The sequence below is a fragment of the Caretta caretta genome, chromosome 16, assembly GCF_965140235.1.
Source record: "Caretta caretta isolate rCarCar2 chromosome 16, rCarCar1.hap1, whole genome shotgun sequence".
NCBI classification, from domain to species: Eukaryota; Metazoa; Chordata; order Testudines; family Cheloniidae; genus Caretta; species Caretta caretta.
In genome coordinates, this window is record NC_134221.1 from 3,729,628 (window position 1) to 3,753,578 (window position 23,951).

Below are 23,951 nucleotides of genomic sequence, written 5' to 3' on the forward strand. Positions count from 1 at the left end.
CACCAACACAGAAGAAGAAGAATTAAAAATAATAACCTGTTGAACTCAAAGGAGCATCTTGCAGAAGCTCTTTGACATGAAATCAATTATAAAAGGCTATAAATAGATTATTACTCTTACAGCATTTGAATTATATAACTGGACCGGCTGTATGGGAATAAACTGCTTCAGTAACAGACAGAAGGAAGGCAGAGGAAACGTGGAGGTCATTGGGTATTACATATACACTCAGCGAGATGAAGGAGAAAGCAGGATTTAAGCTGTGACTTTTATAACCTTGTTACTTCACAAATGACGGCAATGCTAGCAGAAACAAACTATTTAAAGGGACAACACACACACTTAATGAATTTTGGTTGAATTTAGACCCAGTCAGACCTCTCAGTGAAAATGAATGATGATCTTCATTTTCATGACTCATCCGTTGGTGAAGTCAAGAAAATGATGTCAGTGCATTGTCTGTGTTACCGTGTATGTCTAACAAGGGATTGTGTAACAAAGGACCGCAGGTAAAAAGAGCATCTAGGGATACAAGGTACCGGTGAGAGAGTCCTGCAGGGCACAAAATTAAAAATATTAGCCCCCGATCCTACCAACTCATCCATGAGCAGCCATTTAGATCCACTGAGTGCATTCAGAAAAGGAGTACTTGTGGCACCTTAGAGACTAACAAATTTATTTGAGCATAAGCTTTCATGAGCTACAGCTCACTTCATCAGATGCATTCCTTTTCTGCTGGGCTAAGAGTATAGCTGGATAGATTAACAATATTGCTGGGTGGGTTAAGGGAACCACTGTTGTGGCCCCTTGTGACATGTAGTAGTTTAGACAGTTTAGTGTCCTTTTTCTTTTGTAGAGAAGCAAAGTGTGTGTTGTAAATGGCTTGTCTAGTTTTTGTAAAGTCCAGCCACGAGGAAGTTTGTATGGAAGGTTGGTTTTTTATGAGAGTATCCAGTTTTGAGAGCTCATTCTTAATCTTTCCCTGTTTGCTGTAGAGGATGTTGATCAGGTGGTTCCGCAGTTTCTTTGAGAGCGTGTGGCACAAGCTGTCAGCATAGTCTGTGTGGTGTGTAGATTGTAATGGATCTTTTACCTTCAGTCCTTTTGGTATGATGTCCATCTGTTTGCATTTGGAAAGGAAGATGATGTCTGTCTGTATCTGTACAAGTTTTTTTCATGAAGTTGATAGATTTCCACTCCATACGGCTAAATTCAGTGCCTTGCATAATGACAGGTTTCAGAGTTTTGCGAATACAGACTAACACAGCTGCTACTCTGAAACCTGGGTGCATTCAGTCACAGCTTGTAAATTTAGGGCCCTGATTTAGACTCTTTAGAAAAGCTCTAAAGGACTGGCACAATATTTCATACTTTTAAGTTGCTTAAAACACTGTTCTAAAAGCCCATGCCTTTGTGGGAATAGGGGACTGTAAGAAAGCAGTATGATTGCTTAGAGCTCCAGTATGAAACTAGAGAAAAGCCTGTTTGAGAGTCTTTGGGTTAAATTTAGAGGCGAGAGCAACAAGGGTGATGTCGTGGTGGATGTGTGCTATAGACCACCGGATCAGGAGAATGAGGTAGACGAGGCTTTCTTTAGACAACTAACAGAAGTTTCCAGATCACAGGCCCTGGTTCTCATGGGGGACTTCAATCACCCTGACATCTGCTGGAAGAGCAATACAGCAGTGCACAGACAATCTAGGAAGTTTTTGGACAGTGTTGGGAATAACTTCCTGGTATAAATGCTGGAGGGACCAACTAGGTACCATGCTTCTCTTGACCTGCTGCTCACAAACAGAGAAGAATTGGTAGGGGAAGTAGAAGTGGGTGGCAACCTGGGCAGCAGTGATCATGAGATGGTTGAGTTCAGGATCCTGACAGAAGGAAGAAAGGAGAGCTGCAGAATACGGACCCTGGACTTCAGAAAAGCAGACTTTGACTCCTTCAGGGAACTGATGGGCAGGATGGGAGAATAACATGAGGGGGAAAGGAGTCCAGGAGAGCTGGCTGTATTTTAAAGAATCCTTATTGAGGTTACAGGAACAAACCATCCCGATGTGTAGAAAGAATAGTAAATATGGCAGGCGACCAGCTTGGCTTGACAGAGAAATCTTCGGTGAGCTTAAACACAAAAAAGAAGCTCACAAGAAGTGGAAGCTTGGACAGATGACTAGCGAGGAGTATAAAAGTGTTGCTCAAGCATGCAGGGGTGAAATCAGGAAGGCCAAAGCACAACTGGAGTTGCAGCTAGCAAGAGATGTGAAGGGTAACAAGAAGGGTTTCTTCAGGTATGTTAGCAACAACAAGAAGGTCAGGGAAAGTGTGGGACCCTTACTGAATGGGGGAGGCAACCTAGTGATAGAGGATGTGGAAAAAGCTGAAGTACTCTGCTTTTTTTGCCTCGGTCTTCACAGACGAGGTCAGCTCCCAGACTGTGGCACTGGTCAGCACAGTATGGGGAGGAGGTGAGCAGCCCTCAGTGGTGAAAGAACAGGTTAAGGACTATTTAGAAGAACTGGACATGCACAAGTCCAGGGGCCAGATGCAATGCATCTGAGCGTGCTGAGGGAGTTGGCTGATGTGATTGCAGAGCCACTGGCCTTTATCTTTGAAAACTCATGGCGATGGGCGGTGGTCCCGGATGATTGGAAAAAGGCAAATATAGTGCCCATCTTTAAAAAAGGGAAGAAGGAGAATGTGGGGAACTACAGACCAGTCAGCCTCTCCTCAGTCCTCGGAAAAATCATGGAGGAATCCAAGGAATCCATTTTGAAGCACTTGGAGGAAGGAAGGTGATCGGGAAAAGTCAACATGGATTCACTAAGTCATGCCTGACTAATCTGATTGCCTTCTATGATGAGATAACTGGCTCTGTGGATATGGGGAAAGCAGTGGATGTGATATACCTTGACTTTAGCAAAGCTTTTGATATGGTCTCCCACAGTATTCTTTCCAGCAACTTAAAGTATGGACCAGATTAATGGACTATAAGGTGGATAGAAAGCTGGCTAGGCCATTGGGCTTAATGAGCAGCGATCAATAGCTCGATGTCTAGCTGGCAGCCAGTGTCAAGCAGAGTGCTCCAGGGGTTGGTCTTGGGGCCGGTTTTGTTCAACAGCTTCATTAATGATCTGGTAGATGGGATGGATTTCACCCTCAGCAAGTTTGCGGATGACAGTAAGCTGGGGGAAAAGGTAGATACACTGGAGGGCAGGGATAGGGTCCAGAGTGACCTAGACAAATTGGAGGATTGGGCCAAAAGAAATCTGATGAGGTTCAACAAGGGCAAGAGGACAAGTGCAGAGTCCTGCAAGAAGGATGAAAGAATCACATGCACTGCTACAGGCTGGAGACCGACTGGCTCAGCAGCAGTTCTGCAGAAAAGGACCTAGGGGTTACAGTGGACGAGAAGCTGGATATGAGTCAACAGTGTGCCCTTGTTGCCAAGAAAGCTAATGGCATATTGGGCTGCATTAGTAGGAGTGTTGCCAGCAGATCGAGGGAAGTGATTATTCCCCTCTATTTGGCATTGGTGAGGACACATTTGTAGTATTGCATCATTTTGGTCCTCCCACTACAGAAAGGATGTGGACAAATTGGAGACCGTCCAGTGGAGGGTAACAAAAATGATTAGGGGGCAGGGGCGCATGATTTATGAGGAGAAGCTGAGGGAACCTGGCTTATTTAGTCTGCAGAAGAGAAAAGTGAGGGGGGGATTTGATAGCAGCCTTCAATTATCTGAAGGGGGCTTTCAAAGAGGATGGAGCTAGGCTGTTCTCAGTGGTGGCAGATGACAGAACAAGGAGCAATAGTCTCAAGTTGCAGTGCAGGAGGTCTAGGTTGGATATTAAGAAAAACTATGTTACTAGGATGGTGGTGAAGCACTGGAATGCGTTACCTAGGGAGGTGGTGGAATCTCCAACCTTAGAGGTTTTTAAGGCCCGACTTGACAAAGCCCTGTCTGGGATGATTTAGTAGGGATTGGTCCTGCTTTCAGCAGGGGGTTGGACTGAGGTCTCTTCCAACTCTAATCTTGTATGATTCTATATTCATTAAGCTGGAAATCCTGAAAAAAGTGGTAGCATTTTTGCCCTGAACTTTTGTCTCTCTTATTTTGGGGGTCAAATCTTGCAGCTCCATTGGTTTCAGTGGCAGTTTTTACAGAGATTCATAGATTCCAAGCCCAGAAGGAACCATTGTGATTGACCAGTCTGACCTCCTGTATAGCAAAGTCCACACAGCTTCCCCAAAATAATTCCTAGAGCATAATTGGTTAGAAAAACATCCAATCTTGATTTAAAAATTGTCAGTGATGGAGAATACACCACAACCCTGGGTAAATTGTTCCAGGGGTTATTTACCCTCACTGTTAAAATATTTATGCCTTATTTCTGGTCTGAATTTGTCTAGCTTCAACATCCATCTATTGTCTTGTGTTATACATTGCTCAGCTAGATTGAAGATCCCATTATTAAATATTTGTTCCTCATGTACATACTTATAGACTAACCAAGTCACCCCTTAATCTTCTCTTTGTTAAGCTAAATAGGTATAATTCCTTGAGTCTATCACTATAAGGCAGGTTTTCTAAACCTTTTAATCATTCTCATGGCTCTTCTCTGAACCCTCTCCAATTTGAATTGTGGACATCAGAACTGGACACAGGATTCCAGCAGAGGTTGCAACAGTGCTGAATACAGAGGTAAAATAACCTGTCTACTCCTACTCAAGATTCCCTTCGTTATGCATCTAGGGATCACATTATCCCTTTTGGCCACAGAGTCGCACAGGGAATTAAAGTTAAGCTGATTATCTACCACAATCCTTAAACTGTTTTCTGAGTCACTGCTTCCCAGGATAGAGCCCTCCATCCTGTAAGTGGGGACTACACCTTTTGTTCCTAGATGTGTACATTTACATTTAGCCATATTAAAGTGCATATTCTTTGCTTTACCAAGCAATCCAGATTGCTCTTATCAGTGACCTGTCTTCTCCATTATTTACTACTCCCCTAATTTTTGTGTCATTTGAAAACTTTATCAGTGATGATTTTACGGTTTCTTCCAGGTCACTGATAAAAATGTTAAACAGCATAGGGCCAAGAAACAATCCCTGCAGGATCCCACTGGAAACATACTGGTTTGATGATGATTCCCCATTTACAATTATATTTTGAGACCTATCCATTAGCAGCTGTTAATCCATTTAATATGTGCCATGCTAATTTTATATCTTTCTAGATTTTTAATTAAAATGTCATGCGGTAACCAGTCAAATGCTTTACAGAATTCTAAGGATATTATATCAATATTATTACCTTTATCAACCAAACTTGTACTGTCATCAAACAAAGACATCAAGTTAATTTGACAGGCTCTATTTTCCATAAATCCGTATTGTCTGGCATTAATTATTTTACCCTCCCTTAATTTTTTATTAACATTAGGCATTGTCCATACTGGAATAAACAACTTCTGACTCCAGTGTGAGTCATTCATTTTAGGAGGATACAGGATTAAATATTTGAAAGAAATGTAAATTACTGAGGAAAGTTTTAAATACTTTTAGAGAGATTTTCAGAAACTGTTGAAAAGCAAGTTTCATGGGACACACAGGAAGATGCCTCAGTCCATTTAAGGCATTTCTATGACTCTCATTATCCTAGTAACTGAACCCTTCACATGCGGCAACGGCTGTATCTTTACAACTCCTCAGTGAGGCACAGAAATGCTATTATCTCCATTGTACAGATGGGGCATAAAGATTTGCCAGAGGCAGAACAAACGATTTCCTGAATCCTAGACTTGTGCCTGACCCACTGGACCAGCCTGTCCCAGTTTCAAGGAAATTGCACCATTAACTCCCTCCATGGTCTGCTCCAGGAATGCCCGCTGGGACCTCTCTCTGGATAGGGACCCACGTCCCTCTCCCATCTGACTGAGGTGTTAGGCTGCAGCCCCGTGCTCTGTACTGTGGTTCTCTCCAGCAGCTCTGGCAAACATCCAGCCCGTGCTCCTTAGTTTCTCTCTAAGGACAATGACCGTGTTCTCGCCAGAGACCAGACAGGCTTCATGAGGATACATTGATTCAAGGATAAACAGTGTTCAGAGAAGACAAAAAAACAATAAAACGGTCTAAACACACACTAAATCTTAACAGCAATGAAGGGCTCTGGTAGGTATCAGTCTTTCAGATCCCTCAGCTGGGTTTACAGTCTTGGTGACAAGTTCATACAGTATCAGGTTTGAGAACAACCTTGGGACAATTCAGCCATTTCTTTACCCAGTCTGGATCTCAGCTCTCTGGCCTCCTGTCACAGGTAACATCAGTCAGTCACCCTCTCTTCCAAGCTTCCAAGGCTGGTCTCCAAGGCTGGTCTTCCAAGGCAAAGCTTCCAAGGCTGGTCTCCTGCAGAACTGGGTGTGATCCTTAGAGCACCCCCCCCCAGTTCAAATGGCAAAGGGCTCACTGTTCTGTAACTACAACTGCCAGGTGCCAGGCCTGACAAACTCACTACACCTAACACACAGCTGTCCTAGTATTTATCCCCAAAGTATCTTGCAAGGTATCAGGTGAAAAATGATGATATTATTGATATTATGATGTGATGTTTGTATGGTTAGTGTGTAAAGAGTTATGTATGTGTGGTGGAAATATGTTCCTAAAATAACAAGCAATCTGAGTAGGGTGGATAAACAGGGGTTTGTCATAGACAATGGAATGTGGATTTGTCGGTCTGCCTGGGTCAAGCTTTGTAAGCAGAAACAATGAAAGTACATTTGCACATAAGGTAAACAAAGTAATCAAATCAACCAAAAGAGCTAATTAACAAGAGCATGAAAAGAGACATGGCACCTGCCCTGGGTGCCCCTCTCCCCACCCAAACTGAGGAACAAGCAGCAGGGTAGAAGAACTTTGTCTGGGGTTACTTTTAAAACATACGTTTCAAAAGTTTTCTGAACTATAAGAGAGGGGAAAAGAGGTTGTGGTTATCATAGAACATCAGGGTTGGAAGGGACCTCAGGAGGTCATCTAGTCCAACCCCCTGCTCAAAGCAGGACCAATGCCCAACTAAATTCCCAACTATCCATCACTTAAGGGGAAACGCCAAGAATCTGTGAAAGGTGGATCCCCCAGCCATGTGGGCTGAGAAAGCTGAGAACTGACTGTAAATGAGAAATTGCCTGAGAACCAAGAACTTTGCAATTATTGTATGTATTTGATTTCTTTAACCAATTTTAACTCTCACCTTTCTTCTTTTTATAAATAAACCTTTAGATTTTAGATACTAAAGGATTGTCAACAGTGTGATTATTGGGTAAGATCTGAGTTATATATTGACCTGGGTGTGTGGCTGATCCTTTGGGATCAGAAGAACCTTTTATTTGATTAAATTAGTTTTAAAGAGCCACCCATCTTTAAGTCTAGTGTTTTGGTGGTGATACAAGGACTAGCATACCTGAGGATCTGCTTTTCTGACTCCTTGCTAGCCAGTGTGGCGAAATAGAAGTTCACTGTTGTTGCTGGTTTGGTATATCCTGTGAGGAGAATAACCACCAGTTTTGGGATGTGTCCATCCTATTTTTCAGCAGTTTGACCTGACTTTGGTATTCTCAGTTGTGACCCATGAAGGAATGGTCACACTGACACACAGTTTAAGTTCCCGCAAAGCTATCTTTTGCTGAGGGTGTGTGTGTGTGTGTGTGAAACATTGGCTTGTGGTTCTGGGTGCCCCAAGACAGTATCATAGTGGTGTTGGGGAATTTGCATTAACTACCCACAGCGAGTCCCCAGGAAATCCACTTAGCAAGCCAGGACTCCAAAATCACACTTAACACTTATTGTCCCCCAAAGTCCATGCATGTCTGGCACATTTCAGTACAATATCCTTTGAAGTCCTCAGCTATGAGAGATGGGAACCATGAGGCTAGTGCCTGACCCACTGGACCCCTTTTTTCCCACACACTAGGGTTGCCAGGCATCCAGTTTTCGAACATAACGCCCTGTCCAAAAGGGACCCTGGCAGCTCTGGTCAGCATCGCTGAGCAGACTGTTAAAAGTCCAGTCCGTGGCACAGTAGGGATAACGCAGGCTCTCTGCCTGGCTATGCACGTCTCCTGGAAGCAGCCGGCATGTCCCTGAGGCCCCTAGGCGCAGGGGCGATCAGGAAAACTCTGCACGCTGCCCCCCGCCCCGAGCACTGGTGGGATCTGCAGCCAATGGGAGCTGTGGGGGTGGCGCCTGCAGGTATGGGCAGTGTGCACCATGCAGAGGCACCTGGCTGCCCCTGCGCTTAGGAGCCGGACTGCCGTCCACTTCTGGGAGCCACACAGAGCCAGGGCAGGCAGGGAGCCTGCCTTAGCCCCACTGCACCATGGACTGGGAGGCACCTGAGGTAAGTGCCGCCCAGCTGGAACCAGCACCCCAAACCCCTCCCAAATCCCAACTCCCACTCCAGGTTGGAACCCCCTCCTAGAGCCTGCACCCCAACCCCCTGCCCCAGCCCTGAGCCCCTTCCCACACCCAAATTCCCTTCCAGAGCCTGCATCCCCTCCAGCACCCAACCCCAGCCCTGAGCCCCTTCTGCACCCAACCCCCTCTCAGAGCCAGCACCCCACAACTCCTTCCACACCCACCCCAGCCCTGAGCCCCCTCCTGCCCCCCAAACCCCTCATCCCTGGTCCCATCCCAGAGCCCACATCCCCAGCTGGAGCCCACACCCCATGCACATCCCAAATCCCCGCCCCAACCCAGAGTGTGCTCCTGCACTCCCAACCCCTTGGCTCCAGCCCAGAGCCCCTTCCTGCACCCCAACTCCCTGCCCCAGCCCCATGAAAGTGAGTGAAGGTGGGGGATAGCAAGTGAGCAATGGAGGGAGTGGGGGCTGGGCCTTGGAGAAGGGGCAGGGCCTCAGAGAAGGGGTGGAGCCTCGTGAAGGGGGCAGGGCAGGGGCAGGACAAGAGTGTTAGGGTTGCCAACTTTCTAATCCCACAAAACCAATCACACACATTTAATATGATGTTAGGCTACAGATCCAGAAGTATGCTGTCCAGGAGACCTTTTTGCAGAGCTGCTCCCAGTGGGCATAGAAGAGAATAATGGGGGCTGATTGTTGCAAGGAGTTTAGTTAGGAGCTAATCCAAGGGCCATTGACATCAATGATCTTTGTATCAGATTCATGTTTAACAGGAGGCATCAGAAAGTTGGGAGATATGTATTGCAATCCTTCCTTCATGCAATAGGGTCCTGAGGATGGAATGAACCATTGCTAGATCAAGAACTCAACAAACGTGTTCCTACCACTCCACATTCTTGCAAACAGAAGGGAAAAAAAGTTAGGAAAATTATCCCTTTAAAAAAATCAACCATCAGGCATATGCCAACTAAAACACAAGCCACTTCTCAAAATTGAACTTGAGCTGCAAAGATCTTGTTGGATATCATCCAATGACAGCAAAGCAATGAAGAGATAGCTGGAATGAAGTGCAGGATAAACAGGCCTGTAGCCACAATAGTCTGAAGATTAATGGGATTTAGAATGATCCCATTAATTGTTTTGTGACAAAACATTGTCACAAATCTCAGTTTTCCCATAACTTGGGTTACAATAACAATGTTTTACTGTTGCATATTATCAAAAAGAAAAGGATTACTTGTGGCACCTTAGAGACTAACAAATTTATTTGAGCATAAGCTTTCATGAGCTACAGCTCACTTCATCTATATCTCACGAAAGCTTATGCTCAAATAAATTTGTTAGTCTCTAAGGTGCCACAAGTACTCCTGTTCTTTTTGCGAATACAGACTAACACGGTTGCTACTCTGAAACCTGTCATCTTGCATATTATGTTAACTTTTGACTGAAACTTCTGCCAATTTCAGTTTCTCTATCCTTACAATATTTTCACACACACACACACAATCTTGCATACTCCCTTAGCTCAGTTGTCATGCAGAGACAATGTAGGAGCAGGGCCAGCTCTAGGTTTTTTGCCACCCCAAGCAAAAAATTTGCCACCCCAAGCTCCGAGAACGCAACTGCCCAAGGAAAAAAAGAAAAAGGGTGGCGGGAATGCTGCCCCTGGAATTGTGCCCCTGCAAGCACGTGCTTGCTTTGCTGGTGCCTAGAGCCGATCCTGCGTAGGAGCATGCTACTTTCAGCACATAGCTCATTGCCATTCTTATAGGTGCTGCCTTTGTGGAGATAATAGGAAGGAGATAACTAATGCAGAATCAAACAATAACTTATCTCTAGGCTCCTCCCTCTGCTGGCACAGGATTGAGGCTCCCCATAAAATATACTTACCATTTTTCAAGTAGCTCTACTAATTACTGAGCTCTAGAGATACACTTTGCATATGCCACTTGATACGAAGAGAGATTCATTATCTCCAAGGAATTTCTCAGTTTCTTTCACAGAAGAGCATCATACAGCAAATGCAGTGGGGGCCGGGGGAGGAGGTGGTGTTTAATAGGTAGGATTCATCATACAGCAAATGCAGTGCGGGGAGGGGTTAATAGGCTGTATTCATCATTTGGCAAATGCAGTGTAGAGGGAGGGATAGTTAATAAATTGCTTTCATTATACAGCAAATGCAGTGCAGGGGTGGGTTAACCGGTTGCATTCTAGCCCCAATGACCCTTTGCTTGTGTAGCTCACACCTGCCAGCCCTGTGCATTTTTGTGCTGCCTGTCAGGTGATACAGCTACTGAATGTTGCTTAAATTTAACCTATATAAAGTAAAATTAAGTTTCTCTAAAAATGGTGTTACTGAGTTGCTGAAATAAAGAAAAAACACCCCCATTGCCAAGGCCCCAGTGAGATTTGAACTCACGACCCCTGGTTTACTAGACCAGTGCTCTCACCCCTGAGCTATGGAGCCTCTTTGTATGGTATAGTTTTCCCCTAACAACAGTGTACAATAATCATTTTTCATCACTACACTCTATGCAATTGCACAAAACCCAGGCTGACTGAGCTTTTACTGTGTTACAGTTAAGTTTTAAACCACACTTTCCTTTACTATACTTTTACCAGTTTGCCTGGTACTGAAGTTAGGCTTACCGGTCTGTAATTGCCGGGATCACCTCTGGAGCCTTTTTTAAAAAAATGATGTCACTGTAGCTATTTTCCAGTCATCTGGTACAGAAGCTCATTTAAATCATAGAACCATAGGACTGGAAGGGAGCGCAAGAGGTCATCCAGTCCAGTCCCCTGCACTCATGGCAGAATTAAGTATTATCTAGATCATCCCTGACAGGTGTTTATCTAACCTGCTCTTAAAAATCTCCAATGATGGAGAATCCACAACCTCCCTAGGCAATTTATTGCAGTGCTTAACCACCCTGACAGTTAGGAAGTTTTTCCTAATGTCCAACCTAAACCTCCCTTGCTGCAATTTAAATCCATTGCTTCTTGTCCTATCCTCAGAGGTTAAGAAGAACAATTTTTCTCCCTCCTCCTTGTAACAACCTTTTATGTACTTGAAAACTGTTATCAGGTCCCCTCTCAGTCTTCTCTTTTCCAGACCAAACAAGCCCAATTTTTTCAATCTTCCTCATATGTCATGTTTTCTAGACCTTCAATCGTTTTTGTTGCTCTTCTCCAGACCTTCTCCAATACTCCTGCTAATACATCCCAGAATGATGTTTGCTTTTTTTGCAAAACTGTTACACTCTTGACTGATATTTAGCTTGTGGTTCACTATGACCCCTGAGATCCCTTTCTGCAGTACTCCTTCCTAGGCAGTCATTTTCCATTTTGTATGTGTGCAACTGATTGCTCCTGCCTAAGTGGAGTACTTTGCATTTGTCCTTATTGAATTTCATCTTACTGACTTCAGACCATTTCACCAGTTTATCCAGATTATTCTGAATTTTAATCCTATCCTCCAAAGCACTTGAAACCCCTCCCAGCTTGGTATCATCCACAAACTTTATAAGTGTACTCTCTGTGGCCTTGTCTAAATCATTGATAAAGATATTGAACAGAACCGGACCCAGACCTGATCTCTGCAGGACCCCACTCATTATGCCCTTCCAGCATGACTGTGAACACTGATAACTACTCTCTGGGAATGGGTTCCCAACCAGTTATGCATCCACCTTATAGTAGCTCCATCTAGGTTGCATTTCTCTAGTTTGTTTATAAGAAGGTCATGCGAGACAGTGTCAAAAGCTTTAGCTCTTCTCCATCTCTAATTTCTATGGACTAGATTGTGGCCTGGATTACATGCATAATTATTTTAACAGGTCTTCCTTCAACCTTACAGCGATGATTGGGATTAATATATAAGAGCTTGACCAGGTAGAACAGAAAGTCCCCTTGAAGAAATGTCTCCAATTTGAGGAACACAATCATGCAGGTTTCTGTTTGCCCCTCACAAACCCAGTGGAGAGCAGACATAACTTGCATAGGACCATGCAGGACAGAAAAGAAGGCATAGCCACCTGCGCCTGAGTGGTGAGTCAAGAGCAGTCAAAGAGGACACTGAGTTCCATAGCTTCTAATAGGAAATATTGTCAAATGTGTCCAGAACATACATCAATCCTAAGAGCCAAAAGGTAGCTCAAAATGAACTGCATCAAATCTCTGTGCTGCATAATTTCATGTCACTTCAATGTAGAAAACAACTCCTCTTGGAAGAAATCAGAATTAAGTAATGCTGTGCATTTTCTTCCTCCCATCATAGAAAAACATGTCTTCCCATCAGGTGGGCAGAACAACTTCTTGGGCCTTTGTTACCCACACCAGGACCATGGAACTGTCTGTAGCACTTGTACGGAAATACATCAAGTTACCCAGCATGAATCCAAAGATAGAAACCAGTGTTTGACAAACGTGAAGAAGCTAAAAGCCAATAAAACTGCTTTGTACAAATACTGGAAAAAGAAGCCCTGTGAGAGCACATGGTAACGGCAAATGTCAGTAGAATTATCCTCAAACTGTCCCAAACACAAGCATGTAGGAAACATGTGCTCAGAGTATAAGTGAAATGATCCAGCTGGAAAAGCATGTATGGTCTTTGAAAAACACTGGATTGGAGAAGAAAATAAGGCGAATGGCTTGGTACAATTGGTGTTCAGACGCCTATTCAGACAATCACCTGATTACAGTGCGTGGGTTTCTGAAATCTCATAGATAAAAGGTAGATGCTTCTTATAATGGAAAAGGAAGCTGTTGTTAATAGGAAAGGGTCACTGGCTTAATATCGTGATGAAAAGCTCATTTCACTGTTTTTCTGCTTGAATTGTTTTTCTGTAACATTGTCTATCAACTCTGATGGTCTCTGAGGCTGTTCCTACCTCCCCTTTTCCTGCTAAAACTTGTGATTCTGAATGCTGGTGCCACTCCGCTGGCAGAGCTCTTGGGTAGATAAGAGGTCAGCAGCCACCCATGCTTTCAGCCCTGCGTCATCCGACCCTGCTTACAACAAGTCTAGATGACAAGGTGGTTAAAAAGGCCAGTAGCTGCCAATACTTTAGGGTTCCTACAGTTCCCATCACTGGAGTGTCTGTGCTGGGAGAAATTTCAGGCAAAAAAGATGAGTGTAGGTCCATGTTGCTGTGCACCTTAGGGCTGATGGGTAAATACCACAAAAGTATGCTGTGACTAGAGTAGTGAGTGAGTTTCCTGGCCGGACTATTAAAAAGGCTGCATGTCTGTCAGAGAGGTCATGGAAGACACACAGAGATGGGTAGGGAGCCTGCCAGCCCCGCCAACCCTCTCTCCCACCAAGAGCAGGGGCCCCAGACCACACACTGCCCCCCGTCTTCCCCATCACCAGAAGGGTCCCAGGCCGCCTGCCACTGCCTGGTGCCCCCTCCCAGCACCAGCATGGGCCCCAGGCTGCATGCCACTGCCTGGGTCCCAGAACCAGCCAACCCCCCAGCACCTCCAGTGCCCCGGGACCACCCCCCAGACCACCCCCATAGAGTCATGACCTACCCATGAATTTTACTAAAAAATACTTGTGACGAAAAAGTAGCCTTAACTATTACTGCTACATAACTCAAATGATTAAACTGTGCCCTGACTCATGCTCTCCCTGTCCTGGCAATCGCCATTGGGAGTTATCTGCTGCACTCACAGTGTTAAGGGTACTGTACTGAATGGTGGAGGAATGAGGTGAAGTGGCATGGAATAGCTCTGATTCATATGAGGCGATCTGGGCTCAGTGTGAGGAGCGTGAGAGAGCTGTGACTGTGACACAAGGAGATCTGGGGGTTAGTTTCAGGAGCGTGACAGAGCTGTGAGTGTGACATGAGGAGATCTGGGGCTTAGTGTGAGAAGCATGACAGAGCTGTGAGTGTGACACGAGGAGATCTGGGGCTTAGTGTGAGGAGCGTGACAGAGCTGTGAATGTGACACGAGGAGATCTGGCGCTTAGTGTGAGGAGCGTGACAGAGCTGTGAATGTGACACGAGGAGATCTGGCGCTTAGTGTGAGGAGCGTGACAGAGCTGTGAATGTGACACGAGGAGATCTGGGGCTTAGTGTGAGGAGTGGCCACATAAACACCACCCTATACCGGAAACCTACTGACCGCTATTCCTACCTGCATGCCTCCAGCTTTCACCCTGACCACACCACACGATCCATCGTCTACAGCCAAGCTCTGCGATACAACCGCATTTGCTCCAACCCCTCAGACAGAGACAAACACCTACAAGATCTCTGTCAAGCTTTCTTACAACTACAATACCCACCTGCAGAAGTAAAGAAACAGATTGATAGAGCCAGAAGAGTTCCCAGAAGTCACCTACTACAGGACAGGCCTAACAAAGAAAATAACAGAACGCCACTAGCGGTCACCTTCAGCCCCCAACTAAAACCCCTCCAACACATTATTAAGGATCTACAACCTATCCTAAAGGATGACCCAACACTCTCACAAGTCTTGGGAGACAGGCCAGTCCTTGCCTACAGACAGCCCCGCAACCTGAAGCAAATACTCACCAACAACCACATACCACACAACAGAACCACTAACCCAGGAACTTATCCTTGCAACAAAGCCCGTTGCCAATTGTGCCCACATATCTATTCAGGGGACACCATCACAGGGCCTAATAACTTCAGCCACACTATCAGAGGCTCGTTCACCTGCACATCCACCAATGTGATATATGCCATCATGTGCCAGCAATGCCCCTCTGCCATGTACATTGGTCAAACTGGACAGTCTCTACGTAAAAGAATAAATGGACACAAATCAGATGTCAAGAATTATAACATTCATAAACCAGTCGGAGAACACTTCAATCTCTCTGGTCACGCAATCACAGACATGAAGGTCGCTATCTTAAAACAAAAAAACTTCAAATCCAGACTCCAGCGAGAAACTGCTGAATTGGAATTCATTTGCAAATTGGATACTATTAATTTAGGCTTAAATAGAGACTGGGAGTGGCTAAGTCATTATGCAAGGTAGCCTGTTTCCTCTTGTTTTTTCCTACCCCCCCCCCCAGATGTTCTGGTTTAACTTGGATTTAAACCTGGAGAGTGGTCAGTTTAGATGAGCTATTACCAGCAGGAGAGTGAGTTTGTGTGTGTATGGGGGTGGGGGGGATGTGAGAAAACCTTGATCTATGCAGGAAATAGCCCGACTTGATTATGTAAAGAGTTGTCACTTTGGATGGGCTAGCACCAGCAGGAGAGTGAATTTGTGTGGGGGGGTGGAGGGTGAGAAAACCTGGATTTGTGCTGGAAATGGCCCACCTGTTGATCACTTTAGATAAGCTATTACCAGCAGGACAGTGGGGTGGGAGGAGGTATTGTTTCATATTCTCTGTGTGTATATAAAGTCTGCTGCAGTTTCCACGGTAAACATCTGATGAAGTGAGCTGTAGCTCACGAAAGCTCATGCTCAAATAAATTGGTTAGTCTCTAAGGTGCCACAAGTACTCCTTTTCTTAGAGCTGTGATTGTGTCACGAGGAGATCTGGCGCTTAGTGTGAGGAATGTGACAGAGCTGTGACACGAGATCTGGGAGTTAGTATGAGGAGTGTGACAGGGCTGTAACTGACTCGAGGAGATCTGTGGCTTAGTGTGAAGAGCATGACAGAGCTGTGACACGAGGAGATTTGGGGCTTACTGTGAGGAGCGTGACAGAGCTGTGAGTGCGATACGAGGAGATAGAATCATAGAATATCAGGGTTGGAAGGGACCCCAGAAGGTCATCTAGTCCAACCCCCTGCTCAAAGCAGGACCAATTCCCAGTTAAATCATCCCAGCCAGGGCTTTGTCAAGCCTGACCTTAAAAACCTCTAAGGAAGGAGATTCTACCACCTCCCTAGGTAACGCATTCCAGTGTTTCACCACCCTCTTAGTGAAAAAGTTTTTCCTAATATCCAATCTAAACCTCCCCCACTGCAACTTGAGACCATTACTCCTCGTTCTGTCATCTGCTACCATTGAGAACAGTCTAGAGCCATCCTCTTTGGAACCCCCTTTCAGGTAGTTGAAAGCAGCTATCAAATCCCCCCTCATTCTTCTCTTCTGCAGGCTAAACAATCCCAGCTCCCTCAGCCTCTCCTCATAACTCATGTGTTCCAGTCCCCTAATCATTTTTGTTGCCCTTCGCTGGACTCTCTCCAATTTATCCACATCCTTCTTGAAGTGTGGGGCCCAAAACTGGACACAGTACTCCAGATGAGGCCTCACCAATGTCGAATAGAGGGGAACGATCACGTCCCTCGATCTGCTCGCTATGCCCCTACTTATACATCCCAAAATGCCATTGGCCTTCTTGGCAACAAGGGCACACTGCTGATCTGGTGCTTAGTGTGAGGAGCATGACAGAGCTGTGACACGAGGAGATTTGGGGCTTACTGTGAGGAGCGTGACAGAGCTGTGAGTGTGATACGAGGAGATCTGGTGCTTAGTGTGAGGAGCATGACAGAGCTGTGACACGAGGAGATCTGGGAGTTAGTGTGAGGAGCGTGACAGAGCTGTGAATGTGACACGAGGAGATCTGGGAGTTAGTGTGAGGAGCGTGACAGAGCTGTGAATGTGACACGAGGAGATCTGGGAGTTAGTGTGAGGAGCGTGACAAAGCTGTGAGTGTGACATGAGGAGATCTGGGGCTTAGTGTGAGGAACGTGACAGAGCTGTGACTGTGACACGAGGAGATCTGGGGCTTAGTGTGAGGAGCGTGACAGAGCTGTGACTGTGTCACGAGGAGATCTGGGGCTTAGTGTGAGGAGCGTGACAAAGCTGTGAGCATGGCACGAGGAGATCTGGGAGTTAGTGTGAGGAGCATGACAGAGCTGTGATTGTGACACGAGGAGATCTGGCACTTAGTGTGAGGAGCGTGACAGAGCTGCGAGTGTGTCACGAGGAGATCTGTGGCTTAGTGTGAGAAGCATGAGAGAGCTGTCACATGAGAACATCTGGGAGTTACTGTGAGGAGCGTGACACAAGGAGATCTGGGGGTTAGTGTGAGGAGCGTGACAGAGCTGTCACTGTGAGATGAGGAGATCTGGGGGTTAGTGTAAGGAGTGTGACAGAGCTGTGACTGTGATATGAGGAGCTTTCGTCTGAGTCCCACATGTGTTGTCAAAAGAATGAGATGCATGAGTACCTTGAGGTCCCAGTGTGAATCATTTCAATACAGAAGTGTGTCATGTGTTTCAGTAGCAGGAAATGGGGGTCTTTTCCCCCCATTTTTTGACAGCAGTGAGGTGGTATATGGGAGCAGGATGTGAATTTAGCAAGGGGTAGGAGGAAACATTGGGTTAGGTGGTATCCTGTGCGCAGTTGTGAAAGGGTTGTAAAAAGGGTATGAAGTGGTTGTTAAATTTGACAAGGAGTAGGCTCAGTGTTTGAGCATAAGGTTAGTACAGGTAGTGATGAGGCACAGTGTTAATAGGGTGAACAGCAGGAGCATAGCAGGTGCACTGGAGAACTATCAGCATCAAGACTGTAGGAAGAGCCATACAGAGGCACCTCCCTCCAACCCCAGAGTGTCTATTCCTCTACTGATAATGCTAGGCTATAAATTCCAGGGTTGCACCTTTCATTCACCATCAGAGCACAAGATGTTTGCTAGTGAGATCTGCATCCTTTTCAAACCAGGGGCAACCTGTTGGATTAGCTGCTCACACACTGTGGGGCAGACTCCTCAGCTGGAGTGTCTTTTCATAGGTCTGTGATGTACCCCATAACCTCTTATTAAGAAGAGGTAGGGATAAACATTCTGGATACCTACAGCTGGTCAGAAAATGGAGGTGGGCTTCCCATGGGTGAAAATAAACATGTGTCCTTTTTGAAGAAATTTGCCATGCAAAATTTTGTCGCTTCATCAAAAAACATACATGCAAATATGAAAAGCATTTAGGGTTTTAGCAACTGAAAACCAAAAGTATTTGGCTGAGAACCACCAACCCCTCCAAAAAACTGTCGAGATTTTGGTATTTCAACACAAAATCAAAAATATTAAGGAAAACAGACACTTTCAGCAAAAATTTTCATTTCTCAAAAACTCCAGTTTTCAGGTGAATTAAACTTTTGACAGAAAATTTCCACCCAGACCTGCTGGTCACGGCTCCCCTGTTCTGGGGCTGCTCGATTGAGGAGAAGCTTTCTGTCCGTGCAGTACAAGCTCTGCAGAGTAAACGTCTGACCTATAAGTCTGCCCAGCTAGAGCCTGGAGTTGAGTTTTATGTTTAATATGGAGTCTTGATTAAAGCTTTATATAGAGCTGTATAAATGAGAGCTAATGCAGAAGCTACAAAGAAACCAATCCTGGATTTCCTTCATGCAAACTGACCTGGCTCTAATTCAATAGAATTAAAGCTACCACGAAGCCTGCTCTTGATTTGTGATTTCACTATCAGCTGTGATGGAGTTTAGCTGAATTTAGGACTGAGGGAATGGCAATGGTTTCTATTACAGGAAACACTTCATTACTGTAAAGTACCAAAGTTCTCTCCTAGTATTTGTATATGACATGCTTCAGTACTGGGATCTCACTAATAAATGACATGTGAATGGGACATTTAACTGGGCTGTTGATATAATGCTACTTGCGGGGGTGGGGGGGGGTTAACTGCTGAAACAGAACCCAAATCTCCTTTGCATAGTGATATATGAGTGACATTGTCAATTGTTCTTCTTTGAACCAAGAGAAGATCAAACGCACTATGGAACTGCTAGTGCACTGAAGGAGGGTCCACCCAGACACTGAGCCCAGGTCTACACTATACATTTACTTCAGTCTAACTACATCGCTCAGGGGCCTGAGAAATCCAAACCCCTGAGCGACATAGTTAGACTGACCGTAACCCCCTTTGTAGACAGCGCTGTCGGAGGGAGAGCTTCTCTCGCCTACATAGCTACCGCCTCTTGCCGAGTTGGAGTTATTAAACCACTGGGAGAGCTTTCTCCCAACAGGCAGTGCCTATGGAAAAGAACAAAGTCATTCTGTTTACTTTCCAAAGCTAGAAATCTTCATCATGGAGCAATGGTCTGTTGCAATGACATGACTGATCACACCACGGCAGAGGAAATCATCGTGTGTGATGACCAAGTGACAGTGATTCAGTTTACCGCTGTTTGATTCTGTTTGGCTTTAGAAAACAGACACCTTATGTGAGACAGCTAATCAGGGACCACCACTTCAGTAATAGAAATACATAATTCAAAGCATGCTGAACATTTATACAGAGCTGGTTTCTGAATGGCTGTTTAATTAAAACTATTACTTGAAAATAAGTGCAATCAGATAAAAATATGACTGGCTGTCACACAGTCTAGGTAGTATCATTTACACATGTAGGAAATCTGAAGATATTCTGCAGCATGTGTGATCTGATGAATGGAGAGAGAAAACATGCTTTCTTCTCAGCTTTTCTGCTCCTTTATTAAAGCCCAAGATGATGATGACAGACAGACAGAAAGCATTACATCATTTCAGCAACCGGAAGCTGAAACTAGACTAAAGAAAACCGGAAATTAGGTACGCATTTTAACTCTAAAGACAATTAACTGTTGGAGCAACTTATCAAGGGGCATGGTGGATGTGATGGGTCCCCCCCAGGGTGCCACATGGAACTAGGGTACCACTGAGCCCTCTGATTCATTGGCCTGGGCTCCCTCTCAGCACTGTGCTGCTGTGACAAGCTATAGACAGCTGCTGGTCCTACACTTCCACCAGCATTCACACTGGCAGGGACACACCCAGCTGCAGTTACATGCAGGCTGACGAGCCACTGCATGAACCAACAATAGAGAGGCTACAGCCAAAATAAACCCCAGGCCCCCAGCCTAGGACCCCAGAGCTGTAACGTCCTGCCCTGATCGAAACCCTGACCAGTATGAATTTATTACCTGGTTTGCCTCCCCATCAATATGGAGAGGAATATACACAATCTGCTTGTGTTAAGCCAAGCAGAGATTTTCCCCAGACACTTCAGTCAAAGGCACACTAGTTTAGATTAAAACATAAAACTAGTTTATTAACTACAAAAAGATAGATTTTAAGTGATTATAAATGATAGCAAAGAGATCAAAGCAGATTAGTAAATAATCAAAATCGTAAACTAAGCCTAAAATACTAGAATGTTTGGATATGAATTAGCAATTTCTCGCCCTTACTGCTGATACAAGCAGGCTCACAGATTCTCAAGGCACAAGCTGCCTTTGCTTTGCAGCTTGTGATCCCATCCCCATTCTAAGTCCTTTTCTTTCAGAGCTTCTCCCCTGCGTTGAGCTGTGGGGAGTGAAGAACAACAGAGGATGTCACTCCCGACCTTATATAGCTTTTCCAAATGGCGGGAACCCTTTGTTCCAAAAACGGTTCCCAGCCCCGTTTGTGGAAAAATACAGGTACCCAAAATGGAGTCCAGAGTCATGTGGTCTGTCACATGCCCTTGCAAAGTCATAGTAGCCATTACTTACAGGCAGTCTGAAGGGGGCAGTGTGGTCTAGTGGATAGAGCAGTGAGGCTCAAGGGCCCAACTGCTACTTTAGGTGTTTAAAAGTCCAACATTTAGGCATCAGCGAGAGTCTCAAAAACCTTCACTTGGCTACTGCCTAACCCAGGAGGCACCTAAGTCTCTGCTTGCAAAGTCCCACAGGCTGGCAGCTATGTAAATCTATGATGCTGAGTAATGCAGTGGCTAGAGTCCTTAGTTAAGATGTGGACGACCCACGTTTGAATTCCTGCCCTGTCCTTTTGTGGAGCTGGGATTTGAACTTGGGTCTCCTGTAGCTCACACGAGTGCTCTGACCACCAGGCTGGTGGGTATTCAGCTCTTTTTATGGCTTGCTCTTGTTATGGCTGTTTAACTTTGTATGAAATAGTCATTGGGCCAAAGAAAGAGTGAGATTGATTCTATAGCTTGGTGGTTTGGCTACTCAGCTGGGCTGTGGAAAAACGAGGTTCAGGTCCTTGCTTCACTGGATATTTAATCATTTATACAAAGTGGAGCAGCTTCAACAGGCAAGAGTGAGGAAGTTCCACCCCAGGCAATGCTACAGTGTGATTGTCGTGGCACTCACCTGGACTAGAGCACACCCAGACTCGAGTCCCTGCTTTAAATCAGGGATGTGAAAACAAGTCACCCCCACCCCAGGTCTGTGCCCTAACTGCTAGCCCATTGTGGGGTTGGGTCTCTCTCTGGCTCTTCGTGAGAAAAGGCTGAACTGGCATAAGTGCCCAACTGCATGACAGAGTTCACAGCTGTGGATTCATAGACTCTAAGGCCAGAATCGACCATTGTGATAATCTTATCTGGCCTCCTCTTTAACATAGGCCAGAGAACTTCCACCCAAATAATTCCTAAAGCAGATCTTTTAGAAACACATCCAATCTTGATTTTAAAAAATGGTCAGTGATGGAGAATCCACCCCATCCCTGGGTAAGTTGTTGTTCCAGTGGTTAATTACTCTCACTGTTAAAAACATACACCTTATTTCCCATCTGAATTTGTCTAGCTTCAACTTTCAGCCATTGGATGATTTCATACCTTTGTCTGCTACACTGAAGAGCCCATTATCAAATATTTGTTTCCCATGTAGGTACTTGTACACTGTAATTAAGTCACTCCTTAGCCTTCTCTTTGTTAAGCTAAATTGATTGAGCTCCTGGAGTCACTGTAATATGATGTTGTGGTAGCCATGTCAGTCCCAGGATATTAGAGAGACAAGGTGGGAGAGGTAATATCTTTTATTGGACCAACTTCTGTTGATGAGAGAGACAAGCTTTTGAGCTTACACGGAGCTCTTCCCAACCTGAGGAAGACCGCTGTGTAGCTGAAAAGCTATAGTCTCCTACTATAAGGCATGTTTTCTAATCTTTTCATTGTTCTCGTGGCTCTTCTCTGCACCCTTCTGGAGCTGTGGACACCAGATCTGGACACAGGTAGCACCACTGCAAAATACAGAGGTAAAATAAACATTCTACTCCTACTTGAGATTTCCGTCTGCAATCCTCCAGGGCTCGCATTAGCTCTTTTGGCTACAGTGTCGCACTGGGACCTCATGTTCAGCTGATTATCCACTGCAACCCCCAAGTCTTTTTCAGAGTCTCTATTCCCCAGGATAGAATCCCCCATTCTGTAAGTATGGCCAACATTCTTTGTTCCAAGACGTTTACATTTAGCCGTATTAAAACACATATTGTTTGCTTGTGCTCAACTTATCAAGCTATCCAGATCGCCCTGTATCACTGACTGGTCCTCTTCATTATTTACCTCTCCCCCAATTTTTGTGTCATCTGCAAACTTTATCCTTGATGATTTTATGTGTCTTTCAGGTCATTAAGAAACGTGTTAAATAGCGTAAGGCCAAGAACCAATTCCTGCAGGACTCCACTAGAAACACATGCATTTGATTATGATTCCTCATTCACAATTACATTTTGAGACCTATTGGTTAGCTAGTTTTTAATCCCTGTGATGTGTGCCGTATTAAGGTTATATTGTACTAGTTCTTTTTTAAAAAAAAAAAAATGTCATGCAGTACCAAGTCAAATGCCTTACAGAAGTCGAAGTATGTTACATCAACACTATTACCTTTATCAACAACCTTGTAATCTCATTCAAAAAAAATCATGTTTGTTTGGCAGGACCTAAACCCATGCTGACTGGTATTAATTATATTACCCTCCTTTAATCCTTCACTGACTGAGTCCTGTATCAGCAGCCCCATTATCTTGCCCCAGATGGATGTCAGACTGACAGGCCTATAATTACTTGGGTCATTATCCCGTTTACCCTTTTAAAAACAATTGGCATGACATTAGCTTGCTTCTGGTCTTCTGGAACTTCTCCAGTGTTCCAAGACTTATTGAAAATCCGCATTAACAATCCAGTGAGCTCCTCAGCCTGCTGTTTTAAAAACCTTGGATGCAAGTTATCTGGAGCTATCAATTTCAAAATGTCTGATTTTAGTTGCTGCTGTTTTAACATCCTCCCGAGATACTAGTGGAATGGAAAGAGTGCTACCATCACCATATGATGTGATGACATCCTCAGTTTTGTTCCCAAATACAGAACAGAAATATTTATGGAACACTTCAGCCTTGTCTGCAGAATCCTGGCTGGAGAAAGTTTCCTCCCTTTTGTTGGCTACTTAGATGGCTCCATGTGCAGCATGCTGGCTTTTGAGAAATGCTTTCTTAGGTGCCGAACTCTCCCCCTAGCCTGGGTGTCTAATTTTGGACAGTGCAGCTACAAGTTACATGCTGCAATGCTGAGTGTTTTGAGGCCAATTTCCTTTGTGGCACAAGACCTGGATTCCAGTCCTAGTTCTGTCCCTTGCTCAAAGTCAGGCAAGTCATAGACCTTCTTTGTGCCTCAGTTTCCCCACATGTAAAATGAGGATAATGATAGTGGCCTCTTTTGTAAAGTGCTGTGAGATCTATTGATGAAAGGCACTATAGAAGAGTTAGGTATTAGTCTTATGTTGTATTGTTACTAATCCACCTGTTATGCAGGGTCATCCAG

At 44.9% G+C, this 23,951-nt stretch overlaps 1 non-coding gene across 1 annotated transcript; it reads right to left on the bottom strand.

Annotated features, from left to right (window-relative positions):
• Positions 1–10,810: 10,810 nt before the first annotated feature.
• Positions 10,811–10,883, bottom strand: TRNAT-AGU (transfer RNA threonine (anticodon AGU)). Its single transcript has one exon. It is a non-coding gene; the product is annotated as a tRNA-Thr (tRNA).
• Positions 10,884–23,951: the final 13,068 nt, after the last annotated feature.